The sequence below is a fragment of the Varroa destructor genome, unplaced genomic scaffold, assembly GCF_002443255.2.
Source record: "Varroa destructor unplaced genomic scaffold, Vdes_3.0 BEIS01000002.1, whole genome shotgun sequence".
NCBI classification, from domain to species: domain Eukaryota; kingdom Metazoa; phylum Arthropoda; class Arachnida; order Mesostigmata; family Varroidae; genus Varroa; species Varroa destructor.
The window spans coordinates 18415589-18428394 of record NW_019211455.1 but is presented as its reverse complement, the minus strand read 5'-3'; the positions used below and the strand labels follow the sequence as shown (position 1 = coordinate 18428394).

Below are 12806 nucleotides of genomic sequence, written 5' to 3'. Positions count from 1 at the left end.
CCACCTAAAAATTACTAACTGGCAAAATTTAAGTTGTGATGTGCGAAAAATCGAGGCTTTTAGACGTAGGCGCATTGCGAGGCAACCTACCCCCAACTGTACGATCAGCTTAAGGCCCTCACTGTAACTGACCGTGTCAAATACTGCCGTCTGACTACCAAGTTCTTTATGATGAATATTCAATCATTATCTAAAGTACCGATAGCCAAATACGTCTGTGTGAATATGGACGTGTGTCAGCGCGTAATAAACCTAGCGTCGAATTTAATCAATCAATCAATCAATCATACGCGATAATGATTTAATCAAATTATATCATTTTCCGTAAACATGAATGACTCAGTATCGAATGTTGTACGTTGTAATAAGTTCTGTTTGCACACCTCTTTTATTTAGCGCTCGTTTCCATGCCTTGCCATGGTTTTTATTTACTTCGCTTTGCTGAACATTCGTAATGCATCGCGCAATTCAACGTATTGATCCTCGTTTTGCGTTGGACAGTCTTCAAAGCTTTGTGCCTTCGATGGCGGATCGCCTGTACATGAGAAAGATGATTTGGCTGGTGACAGCGTTGTATCGAAGCTGTTTTCCATCAGAAGCCCGTTTCTTTTGTTGTTTGCTATACGTATGCCCGTTGCTGTCCCTTATCGGCTAGCCATCGCGAATATCTCAGACGTACTGTCGGTGCTCGAATCAGCGGAGTTCAGCCGGCCCTCGAGTTTTGTTATATTATGCACAGGTGTTCTCGAAGACTAAATGGAAATTCACCGCCTATCGAATTGGTCACTTGGGTTCGCTTTGCGGTGTCGAAACATGCCCTATTTGTCTATCGAATCTATGGAATTAATGAATAACATTAGTACACTGGTGTCCTGTGCTCTTTTATTAATAGTCATGCCTACATAGATATACAGCTGGTGTACACGAATGCTAATTGGTGTAAGCGTATATCTCCCAACGCGGTACAGTAAAAGCTTCGGTATATCAATAGATCAAGTAATGCGTATGTTGTGGTTCAAGCTTGAGCTAAGTTAAGCCTGCCTGTACAAAGGGCTGTAAGTGGCATTGGTAATGATTTATTTGTTTATTGCATGTATTACGTATATATGTGCGGTAATAAACGTAAACAAGTATTTCGTGGATAAGGTATCGGCGAGGAAATAAACGTCAAATGTTATCTTTGATGTCTTGGACTGGAGTCCTATTTTTTTTTTTTTTTTTGTTAAAAATACATACTGTTCTAAAAATTAAGCCTAACGCGCTGCTTCTAATAGTAACCCTTTTTCTAGGCTTTTGTACCAACAATTTTTTGTCTCAGTATTTTTCTGTCTTTTTGCCCTACATGGATAATAGCGTATGATAGAAAAATTTGAGAGGAAATGTGCAAGGCAATTTTCTTGCCAAAAAACAAAATTTGAAAAAAAATAAAATTGAACAAAATTTGCTTTAGATTTAACCAGCTATTCAAGACTACGGCCGAATTTGAAGTCCCCTGAGGTAATTTTTGGCAGATTCCTTTTCAGCATATATATACATATATATATATATGTCGGAATTATTTTATACAGGAAAAAGTAAAAGAAAATTAATTGCACGGAAATTACCACTAAAGCACTAAATGCTAATTAGCCGGATTGCGTTATTTTATGAATATTCTGAATCTGTTTAAATACATTATTAATAATAGCGATGAAGTGGTTCGAGTTTTTCGTCCGGTACTGCGTTAGGCATTGTTTTAGAAGGTTGGTTTTCGGTGAAGGGAATGGGTGCGTCCAAATTCAATCATAAATCGCCACGTGTATCCAAATCTAGTTGATAAACACTTTGATACTAAACCATCACAGGAGCAAGTTTTACTTTGTTACAACAGCTGAACATGCGCACAAATGAATAAATTGCAATCTTTGTAAAAGGAACAAAACGATAATATCACGAGCTAAAAGTAACGTCTCCACTATATAAGATGATAGAAAAAATGTTATAATATTTATTCTAATCTATTTATTTTCAATCTAAGCTAACTCTGACAATAGATTTACTTAGTGCTCGCACAGCAGCTGCCCGAACAAAATTTCGTCTGCTCAGTGAAGTGGCTGCCCTGATGTCGTAAGTAAAATGCAAATTCTAACTAAATGAGCCCAAAGTACTACACAAATTTGTAGCTTCCACACGTAAAACTATTATCTCTAAGATTTTAATAAAGGTCTAAGTATTTGCATAAACACAGTATAGGAAACAAAGATTCAACAGGCCCATTCTCACAAGTGACTCGCAAGCTAGCTAATTACTTTTGGACAGATGGTACTTTTACTATCAGTTGTCTGTTTTTATCATCGAAAATCACACTTCAGTCAAAGAACATAAAGTCAATAACATTGTCGGTATTTGCGAATTTACGCCCACCTGATGTTGTATTCAAAGCACCTCGTACGGATCCGGTGTTGTTGTCTACCGAGTCAAGGAACGTCTCCGATTGTAACCGGGAATATTTTCATAGTAATTGAGAAGTGTCTGATTTTTATTCATGACGACGTTTATTGTTAGAGAGGCGATTATTAGCGGATACGTGACAGTGTGAAGTACTACAGAGTTGGTGGCCAAATTCGTCTGTACAGCAGGATAAACGATCTCCATCCAGATCCGGTAGTAAGCTGGCAGGTGGAAGATAGCCATAAGAGACCAGTATGATGTCAGGATTCGTGATGTCTGTCGGCCAACATCGCGATGAAGATAGTGAAGTACATGCACTATGATGCAGGAGAGCCAGTTAACTACATCGTAAAGAATCGATGCCATTGGGACGAAACGTGTTTTTATATTAGGATCAGCTTGGACAGTGACTAGTTCACCGCGGTACTCTGTGTATAGCATGCCATAGAACCTAACCTCACCGAAAGCTGAACTTATAAAGAATACCGTCATTAATGAAGCAGCTAACGCCGAGCGCGTAAATTGTAGTGGGGTCCAAACCGAGAGGCGCTTTTTTGGAGGTCGAACAAGGCGCTTTCGAAAATAGGCCATGTAGATCCATACATACGAAGCGAGTGCCAAATAAACAAATGGCACGTAGCACAAAGCGGTCCACTCGAAACAACGGCTGAACGGGGTGAACCACGATTCGAACAAAGACCACATTTCACTGTCTTCGCAGAAGGCTAACTGGTGCACCATTTTTTAGCTGTTGATCTTATGATGATGCTTTAGTGATTTCTGAATGCACAGAACAATCCGTGCTAGAATAAGTTTAGAATAGACTGTCCGCCGGCGGCTTCCACTGACCTTTCTAATATGAGCTGATATTCGTAAAAGGCACAATAGATAGATAGATGCTTGTAAACAGACCCTGGCCGCCCTCGTTGAAGCTACGAGAAGCCACAATGGTATCTTACAGTTCACAGTTGGTACCAGCAGCGACTCCATAAACCAGTGATAGGTATAAGCAATGCCCATTTAACGACAAAATATATCGAAAATTTCTAGCTAAACACAGCAGACAAAGTCAACCACAAACAGTTACAAACGTGTGCTCATCGTGAGGATTATAGGCCTGGAGTAGTGGTAGCCTTGTCTAATGACTAGCTGTTATTATGTCAACGGGGCCAGGCTGGTGGTGTCACGAGATAATCGTTACTCACTGTTTGTGTATAAACCGTCACATCTGTGCAAGCAAATAGTCGAAGTGGCTGGCGGCTTCCTATTGTCGCTAGAACCACGATGCAACGTCATCCGCATCTAGTTTCTTGAACGCGATAAGTAAAGCTCTTCCCAATCTTTGCATTAAGAGCAAAGCTTCTCTTACGGCCGTAGCTAATATACGGACCTATATATAGTTGAGCACGAAAAAAGTACCACACTTCAACCTTCGCAGTGCCTTCTCTGTTCTCCTTGTTAGTGGCATCGTTCTAACTAAGTACCAGTTGGCTGCTAATCGTAAGGCGGCCAAACGTCACACAGGACTCGATGAATTCGCCGAATCGACCGCTAGCAACCTTGCTATAAAATTAGCTGCTTAAATATAAATAATAGGAAAAATCAATTCTCAATAATTTATTAGTTGTGTCAGGCAGATATTTTTTACTGTTCTGCATGTCGCGCGTGAACCCTAGTATATCTACATTGACGATCGCTTGGTAATTGTTGACAAATTTGGTCCTATTGAAAACTTCAGTGTCACAAAATCAAATGGTAAACGGTAAACTCTATAAAATAGATCAAATAAACAAGTGAGTGAGATTTCTCATTAGAAAAAATACTTTTTCACAACAGAAATAGCATACCTCTTTACAAAAATGTAAGTAACTCTTTCACACTTTTCTTTTTTATGCAGATGATGCATACTGCTGATTCATTCTACCTATATCGATAGGAAAACTTGAACAAAGGATCATTTTAATCCAATAGCCAATCAATACTATTCTGTTTGCCCTGCAGTTCGCCTTTTTCAATTACCGATATCATAAACTGATCTAGACACCGCAAACGTCCCATAATGAGCCTCATTTTGTACTTTACAGTTCGTAGCGGCCTACTTTCGCAGTGGGTAGACTTTTTCCCTTTTCATTAATCCTCATTCGTTTTGAGTCAAAAATAAAAGATTAAAGCAAAAATGTACGCTCCCTTACACCCGTCCTTGGTATTAGGTCGGCCTTACTGAGCACCGCTTAATTAAATTTTCAAGTTATCAAAATAGTTCCACTCAGTAGCATCTGGATTGACCTTCATGTATAAGATTTTACCGTGAATTATTATATATTTTCGCTGTTCCATTGTTCATGTCGAGGAATAAAGAAGTAAAATGGTTAATATTTTTATATCGTCTTTCTTAGATTTTTCAGTTTCTATTATTCGTTCCGCTAATTCAGTCTTTGATCTTTTTATCTTTAGCAATATCCGCAGCTTGCTGCCGGTAATTGTTCTCAGAGATGATCATTAAAGGTTTGTAAGATATGCGCTAACCCTTATCCGCAAATCGAAGTTCCCTATCAGCCGAAGGAACTTGTAAGGTACTCTACATATCTCAGGTCTCTATATATATAAGTATATGGTCCCTTGCAAATCGATAGCCTTAATTCAGATTAACCGAAAATACCTACTTTACTAAAATCTAGGTGCTAATCAAATGTAAACACGACTGTAGCTGTTGCTCATTGCGAGCTAAATTAGAGGGTTTTAACAATTGAGATGGGGAAAAAAGAAGTGAGCTGAGATGAAAAACTAAGGCCAACAGAAACTTGGTAAAGCTGCAAAAAATAATATTTTTGTCGAAAATCGTTAATAGAAAAGATTATCACTGGTGAACATATTGTACATTTGGAAACCCCATAGATTACTTAACAGGAGCGGGCCTAAAATGAAAAGCGTGTTTCGTAGGCGGAACTGGAAATCCAACTACTTCGTGTTTATTTAGAGATTACCTCACGACATCATAAATTAATTGGTTAACTAGTCAACAGTTTGATAATGCTAGCCCAAAATTAACCTTACTGAAATCCTACTGATAAGTAGTTGAAGGCAACTTCACAGTATTTATTGGTGGCACTTATTTGGGCAAGACTGCTGATAAAACAGTATCATGACTCGTTAATATCAACTATCTTTACCCTTATGTACGAGCTCGCCAGTCAAAGCTTTGCAGCTTTCGTTTTATGGCGACTTCTCATCCCTGTTCTTTGTATCACCTGTAAATCAGCAATCGCTGCTATCCAGTCGCCACGTATTGCTGGTAATGTCTTTTCAGCCCGCATTATTGATTAACATGATTATCTGTCCTCATCCTTAGCGATTTCAAGCTCGTCACGATCTCCAACATCATTCGTTTTGTATGGTTTGTAGTATCTGGAGGAACTATCTTCCGAACGACAATATGTGGTGGTATCAGGTAAAGCTCGACCTGACCTATTAGCGTCCTCAATCTCGTGCTGCATCTCGTTTCCTCATAGTTTTTCCCACTTCCACTTTTTAGAACGCTAGTCATAATCTATAGCGGTTTGCACGAAATTTGCGGTACCTTTTAGTTTTATGTGGCCCATTTGTCGGCTTCTTTGAGAATCGCTCAGGAATATTAGCGGGGTGATCTTTGGATAGTTGAGAAAGGCCATCTTTTTCAACTGGATACAGGTTGTATAAAAGCTATCAAATAGAGAAATATTTTCACACGGACCGGGATACGGTGGAACTAGTTCATTTTTGGAGGCATTTTTGATCTGTTTATCCAACTCTGCTCACAACCTGACCTAGGGTTGCTTATGATCTTGAAATGGCCCCGTAATGACCTTGAAATAAAATCCAATGCCTTTGTTTCTGTCTGGACTCGCGCGGAATAAATTGTTTTATCTTGTTAAGAAACTGTTTCCATACATCGACAGAGCCATCTTGCAGGCTGTCCTCCAAGCAGTGATGTGTTTTTTATTCCGGTGATTCTCAAACCTTACACCATAGCATGACTGAATTGTGTACAGCTTTGTTTTTTTGGGAAGATATAGAAACAAGTTTTTGCCCTTCTCTATTGAAGTATACTTAACGAATTTTAACACCTCCCGATCGTTCTTCTTAATGGTGATTATTTGTCGTTTTGTATATATGATGGCGGTCTTTGCCTCAACAAATGGATAATTCGTAGATCGGGTTTTTTTCGTTAATAGTGTGCGTCCTGATTTAACGTAAAGCTGTACTGCAGGCGTTCGTTTTGTATTGTACACTCTGTGCGAGACAGATCCCTGGTAACGGGTAAATGAATAAGTAATTCACCCAGAATTTTCCTAGCGGGTTTCCTAGAGGTTTCCTATAGCGCAGAATATATTCCACTCGATTCGGCCATTGTTAACAAAAAGTGTACGAAGCTCCTACTGATACTGCCTTGGTGTTTCTCTAAGCACCTGAATCTGCTTGGTGTTCAATTCAATACCGAAGCTTTTGAGTAAGTAAATAAGTAATTAGACAGTGGTGATTCACCTGCGCGCAGCTACGTTTAAGAAGCCAAAATGAAGCACATGATACTTGGATCTGTTCGTATATTCGAAGGAAGTGTATTTGCGATAAGGAAGGTGAGTTATCAAAAGTGTTCCTGGGATTTGCCTAATATGACAACTATGACACTAATCTGACGGTTATTTTTGTATAACTAGTGTAATATGACGGGTCTTTACTAAAGTCGGTCAGAACTACACGCCAATTCAGCGTTTTAGAAACATTCGCGGCTGCGCGCAGAAGAGACTGTAAAAAGCTATAGCAAATCTTGTTTTTTTTTAATTTTAGATGCAGGGATTCTTCTCTGAATAATTTGTTAGATAATATAGATGAAGGGCGACGGAGAGCGCTTTTTTCCACGACATGGAAACGTTGTCTGTCGATTTTACTGATAAGCAGGATTAGTTAAGGACAAATTGGGTGTTCACAACGTTTAAATAGACGAATAAGGCTGAGCTGTATTTGTCCTATTGTAATCTTACTAGACCTTCTTTAATCAAGGGTATAATGGGCAATATTATATATTCATATTTTGGGATCTCTTTATGCGGTTTGCTACGGATGGTTCTACCTCGACCACGTAAATTTTCCGGCTGCTACTGTCGTAAAGCATTGCTTCAGATTGCCGGCATAAAACTAAGTAGGCCAATGGCCCGCTTTCAAACGTAGACCACCTCACGTATCCTGAGGTCTAGTAGGCGAACACGTCACTACTAAAGCGTTATAAGAATAGACGACTAAACTACAGATCTATCTCGGAGAATCCTATTTCCATTTGTATCGTACTGATATTTGAGCATTCTTTATAGTCCTACCTGTCATCACTAAGAAATCCGTTATTCTCACATTCACCTTAGAATTTTATTTAGCTCCAAGGTCCTAAAAAATAGAGTTACGAAAACATTCAGCTTTAATATTGAATCAGAGATACGTAAAAGTACCACCCTAGAAATGCAGTAAAATTTTCTCAAGTCTGACACATCTATCCAGCTATTTTTTTCACATGATTGCATATAGATAAACTTTGATTGGCGCGTATCTGTTGTTAGCAACGTCAACGCCGTTCAGTGGTTGTTTTTCAACGTAACGATTGTTCTAGACTGTAGGAATATGGTACATCTCACGGATATGTAAGTATGCGCCTTCAACATTGGCTTCATCTTCTATCTTCCAAAGGCTGTTATGAGCTCCGCAGCGACGAACAAGGACAAGACGAATTTGCTCGTATGGATCTTCTTTGTAAAGGACAATCAAGCAATGCGTTAGCCTCTATAAACGAGCCCAGTCAACTGATGCCCTAACACATTTGTAATAAATTGAGAATACAGGTCTGTGATAAATAAGCTATCCTTATGTGTTACCTTTGACTTCGGTTTGAGGGGTTTGTACGTCCAAGCGTAATATGTCATCTGGACCACCAATGGCATCGCGCCAACACTAGAAACTTGAGAAAACCGGTCGAATTTACTCTAGAAGAAATTCCTTTAGAGGGAAAACCGTTTTTTTATCTCGAAAATTAACGCTTAGTGGCCAAATTTTTGTTCCAGAATTCGGCTAAAAAAATGGGTTCCCGTGAATTGGCTCTAGCCAGCTGGAAATGTGTAACCTGTGTTCTACGTACAGTCTGCCGAACAGAAAATTCGCTTGAAGCGTACGGTCGCTACAAAGCAGGCAGGCATCGTTCAATCCGAACTACCGGCTGGAGAGGGACGAGGCGAAAGAATAGCGTCCCCCTGCCTTGAAACCGCTGGCAATTTCGATCAGCTTTGGCTTTAAGGTGAAAATAGTACTTGCAATGGACGTAAGGAGCATCTGCCGCCGTATGATATAAGTACTCGTTAAAAATTAGACAAGAAACGGCGTTCGCTATCTCGAGTTCTTTAAAACTCATGAACCATTGGCATGACGACAAAAATCACTCAATCTGGTTATTTAACCGCGACGTCAAACCCTATACGCATACTTTAGTTACAGTGGAATTGAGCAAAAAAATATTTAACATTGGCCTCAACCCTTTGATTCTCATGATCTAAGCCCGTGTTATTTTTGGCTTCTCTATGCTCTTAAAATGGCAACTGGGCCTCAGGCAGATCTTACTATGGACTTATTTCGAGAAGTTCTAGATCGAGAAATAAGTTACGGGAATGCAAATAGTGGGTATGTAACTGTCCAGAATCAGCCAAAACTTCGGACAAATGTATGAAAAATGAAAGGCAATACCTCTAACATGTTCAGAATCATCATTCTGAGCAAACTAAGTCATCCATTTTAAAAATCTACCGGACTCGAATGTAACAACCTAACTATATTTTTGATGACCGACTAGGGTATATAATCAACGGAATAAAAAAACGTTTTTCGTTTTATTTGCTAACGAAAATGTTGTCGGATCATGCATTTTTGATTACAAGTGCGTTACTTCTTTGTCCCTGACACGATCTTGTAAAAGCCATTTCCTCTTATGACTTGTCGATGGTGTTTTACCATTTTGCCATACCCTGATGGTTTGATTTGAAGTTGCGGACCGGCACTAATAAAGTTTATTCTTCTGTTATTAATTTTGACTTCTGGTCTTCCAACCTCCCCTTTGTCTCTTTTAGACACACCAAAATATATCTCATTGCAACGCGCATTGACATCACAAACTTCAAATTTGGATGGCCCTCATTTACAGTCATGGCTACCTCAAACCTCTGCGTTCGCAAGGCACACTTCTTCGGAAGTTCACTTGGTTATTATAGCATAGCATCAACTTATGGGAAGCGATTGCAAGTTCGGTAGTTGAGTATAGACACTGTATAGTCGTATATTGTACAATAATAAAATACTTGAAGCTTGCTCTGAGTGGCTGAATGATTAAATAGCCAATAATAACTTGACTCCACAATTAAGTTTGTACACGATGGCAATGCTAGATAACGCATTCAACTGAATAGCTAAAGCATTGTTAAAGTAAGAAGTCATGAGTGTTCAGTGTCTCAGCATGTAGTCGGAAACACCGTTATGCATCGTAAATGACAGATATTTGTTGTAGAATACGGTAGTTGCTACACGGATGTCTGCCTGTTTCCCTATCTGATTTAAGCTTCAGTAAATAACTAGGCTTACTGGAAAAATAACGTTATATAACTACCTTCGTAAATCTTTGCATTTTTTTTTATAATTTCATGTGTTTCATGATCAGTAATCATTCATTAAGCACCCTACGCGCTTTGTTCTGCTGGAGCACCGGTTTGTTTCAAGTTCGTCTTTCGACGTACTGGCCGCGCACGTCGAGACCACCATCGTCGTGCTGCATCGTTCCATTCCATTGGGTAAACAATAATTTTATATAGAAGAAACCTTAGCGTTTCCTTCAATATTTAGAATAACTAACCACTTGAGTTATGGGCAGCGTACTTGCAATTCAGCTAACGATAGGCCCAGCAGGACCCACACAAGGGTTAAATATCTAACAGTGCGAGTTCGTGACGGTATAACCACAAAGAAGCCGTCCGGAGGACTTTCTTAAATTTAACAACAAAAAAAACAGCTGGGAGTGCCAAATATAGAAACCTACCCATCATGTTTGTCCTTTACTAAATCCCGTTCTAAAAAATGAATCGGCCGCCTCTCTGCTATGTCGGCCGATATCTGAGGCTAATGTTCCCAGCTATGACGTTGCTGTCCACTCGACCAATCGTCGATGTTGACAATTGCTCAAGACCATTAAAGTTCAAGGTCAACTTTAAATTAGCTTCATGGATACATGTATGCATACTTTTTTCAAGTACCATGCTATCCTATCTCGAGCAAAACATTAGATAACACCGAAATACAATTCTCACAGTATCACTTATTTGTTTGGACGAGCATGACAGCATAACTGAACCTGTTTCTTTAGGGGTATTTCATGGTGCGAAAGCCATCTTGAGTGCTTACGTCGTATCGCAACAATCTATTCATTACGTTTTTTAAACATAGTCTCGATTTCTAGAAAAATTGCGACGCAAAAAGAGCTTTATCCGAAGCTCTACGGGGTATAACTAGCTTTGGTATATAATTTAGCTGTATTTTTGTAGACTTATTTAGCGAGCGGTAACAAAATTGTTGGTTATGATCTCGGGAGTGTTACTCGTCAGGGCCTCCCTGTATACACGCCTATGTCGCTGTGCTTTATAAAATCATGACATTGCCATCAACGTGAGTCATCTGTTATACCCGTTTATTCATTGTACTAGTAGAAGATGCCACAGTCGCCATTTTAGGTAAATTTTGTTTTACCTTCTAACATCTTTGATACAGACACAGGGTGTATGGCTTATTGTCAAAATAACCGCTCATTAGCAGGGGTTTGTTTGTTTCAGGGTTCCGAAGTACTCAATGTCTTAAGAACAATTCTCGCGAAAGCCAGGGCGACACGGCTAATGAGGTCTTGACCGACGCTGCTGGCGGGGTAAAGCTAACGAACCAGCTCAGGCTCCAGGCAGAGCTGAAGTGATTCTGTTAATCGTACAAGAGAAATGCCCACGAACCTGTTGCCATTCCGAGGCGCCAAAAATCTAGCTTGGCAGGAGTATGGAAAAATTGCTCAAATCGGCACATCGCAATTCCGAACTTCCGCAATATTTGGCTTTTGATTCAAGCTTCCAACTTTTAACTAGCCTGAAATCTCGAGAGACTACATGCTTCAAAGACACTTTTACCACGTTATACGCTCTCATAATGAAAGGCAACAGTTTGTTTCTCACCAAGGAATTGTATATCGACGAGAAATCCTGCCTGATACAGGCATCATGCAAGATTTTTCGTTTTTAATAAGTTTTAAAATCTCAAAAAATACGAAACGTTCGTCAAATTAAAAAAATCAAAGCATATTAAAGAGCATTTCCATTTCCTTAGACCTCGATAATGATGTTTGGATAATGTCTGATATATATATATATATATATATATATATATATATATATATATAGACACTGGAATTTGGTCACGCATGGCAAGAGCTACTGAGTAGTAATGTTCTACGGTGAATACATTAACCTTCAACTTAGAGCCAAACGTCATCAAGCCTATAATAGAAATAACGAAAAACAAAAGCTTAAGTTGGCAGGTTAGTTTAGAGGAAAAAAATGCAAAAGCATGTTTTCCACTTAAAATAAACAGATCTCCGCGATGATTCGGTTTATAGGTATTTTTTTCTTTCGAAAGAAGTTAGTGTCGAAATATCAAAAACGGTAGCACTTAGAAAAAGTCAGCATCAGCACTACTGAAGACTCCTTTAGGTTGCCGACAAATTATAATCTCGATGTGGTCGAGATAGATGCAAAAAATAACCATTCTGTGTACTCCGGATATGTTTTAGAAGCAGGCTTGCCGCTAAATAGAGGGCTGAGCTATCCCCCATTAAACTACGCTGCAGTGGCAACGTTTAAGGTGTCTGACATATCTGTATTTCTTTACCGTGTGACGCCGGTCGGACTGCTTTTTCTGCCGTAGGAAAGGCATCATGGGAAATTTTATATCTGTAGTTGGTAACATAGATCTATTTAGCTGGTTATTTTAGCAAGGTTAGTGCTCGTAATGTTCTAGTATCAATGGCAGTCTCCTGTTGGCCTGTTGTCCTATGCGTAAGCTACAATGTGTGCATAACCCCGCGAGCAATAGGAGATCGATTAATTGGACTAATTGCGATCATATGACGGAATATAATAGGACATGCTCGTCTCAACTTTTGTTAAAGCTCGCTACGATTTGATTTTTTCCACGCTAATTATCTGGTGGTCAGTGTTGTACGTCGTGATTTAAGCTGAAATTACTCCCAAGTCGCAGCAAATAATGAACCCCAGGTGAATCGATTG

The 12806-nt window shown here is 39.3% G+C and overlaps 2 long non-coding RNA genes across 3 annotated transcripts; one reads left to right on the top strand and one right to left on the bottom strand.

Annotated features, from left to right (window-relative positions):
- Positions 1–350: 350 nt before the first annotated feature.
- LOC111245694 (uncharacterized) lies at positions 351–3651 on the bottom strand. The gene is made up of 2 exons (XR_002671425.2): positions 2917–3651; positions 351–2771 (listed from the first exon to the last, which is right to left on the bottom strand). It is a non-coding gene; the product is annotated as an uncharacterized LOC111245694 (long non-coding RNA).
- Positions 3652–3981: 330 nt separating this feature from the next.
- Positions 3982–11812, top strand: LOC111244570 (uncharacterized). Of its 2 annotated transcripts, XR_002670965.2 has the most exons (5): positions 3982–7043; positions 8143–8294; positions 8514–8743; positions 10151–10280; positions 11313–11812. It is a non-coding gene; the product is annotated as an uncharacterized LOC111244570 (long non-coding RNA). The 2 variants fall into 2 exon arrangements; XR_002670966.2 differs by lacking the exon at positions 8143–8294 and having other exon boundaries at positions 5340–7043.
- Positions 11813–12806: the final 994 nt, after the last annotated feature.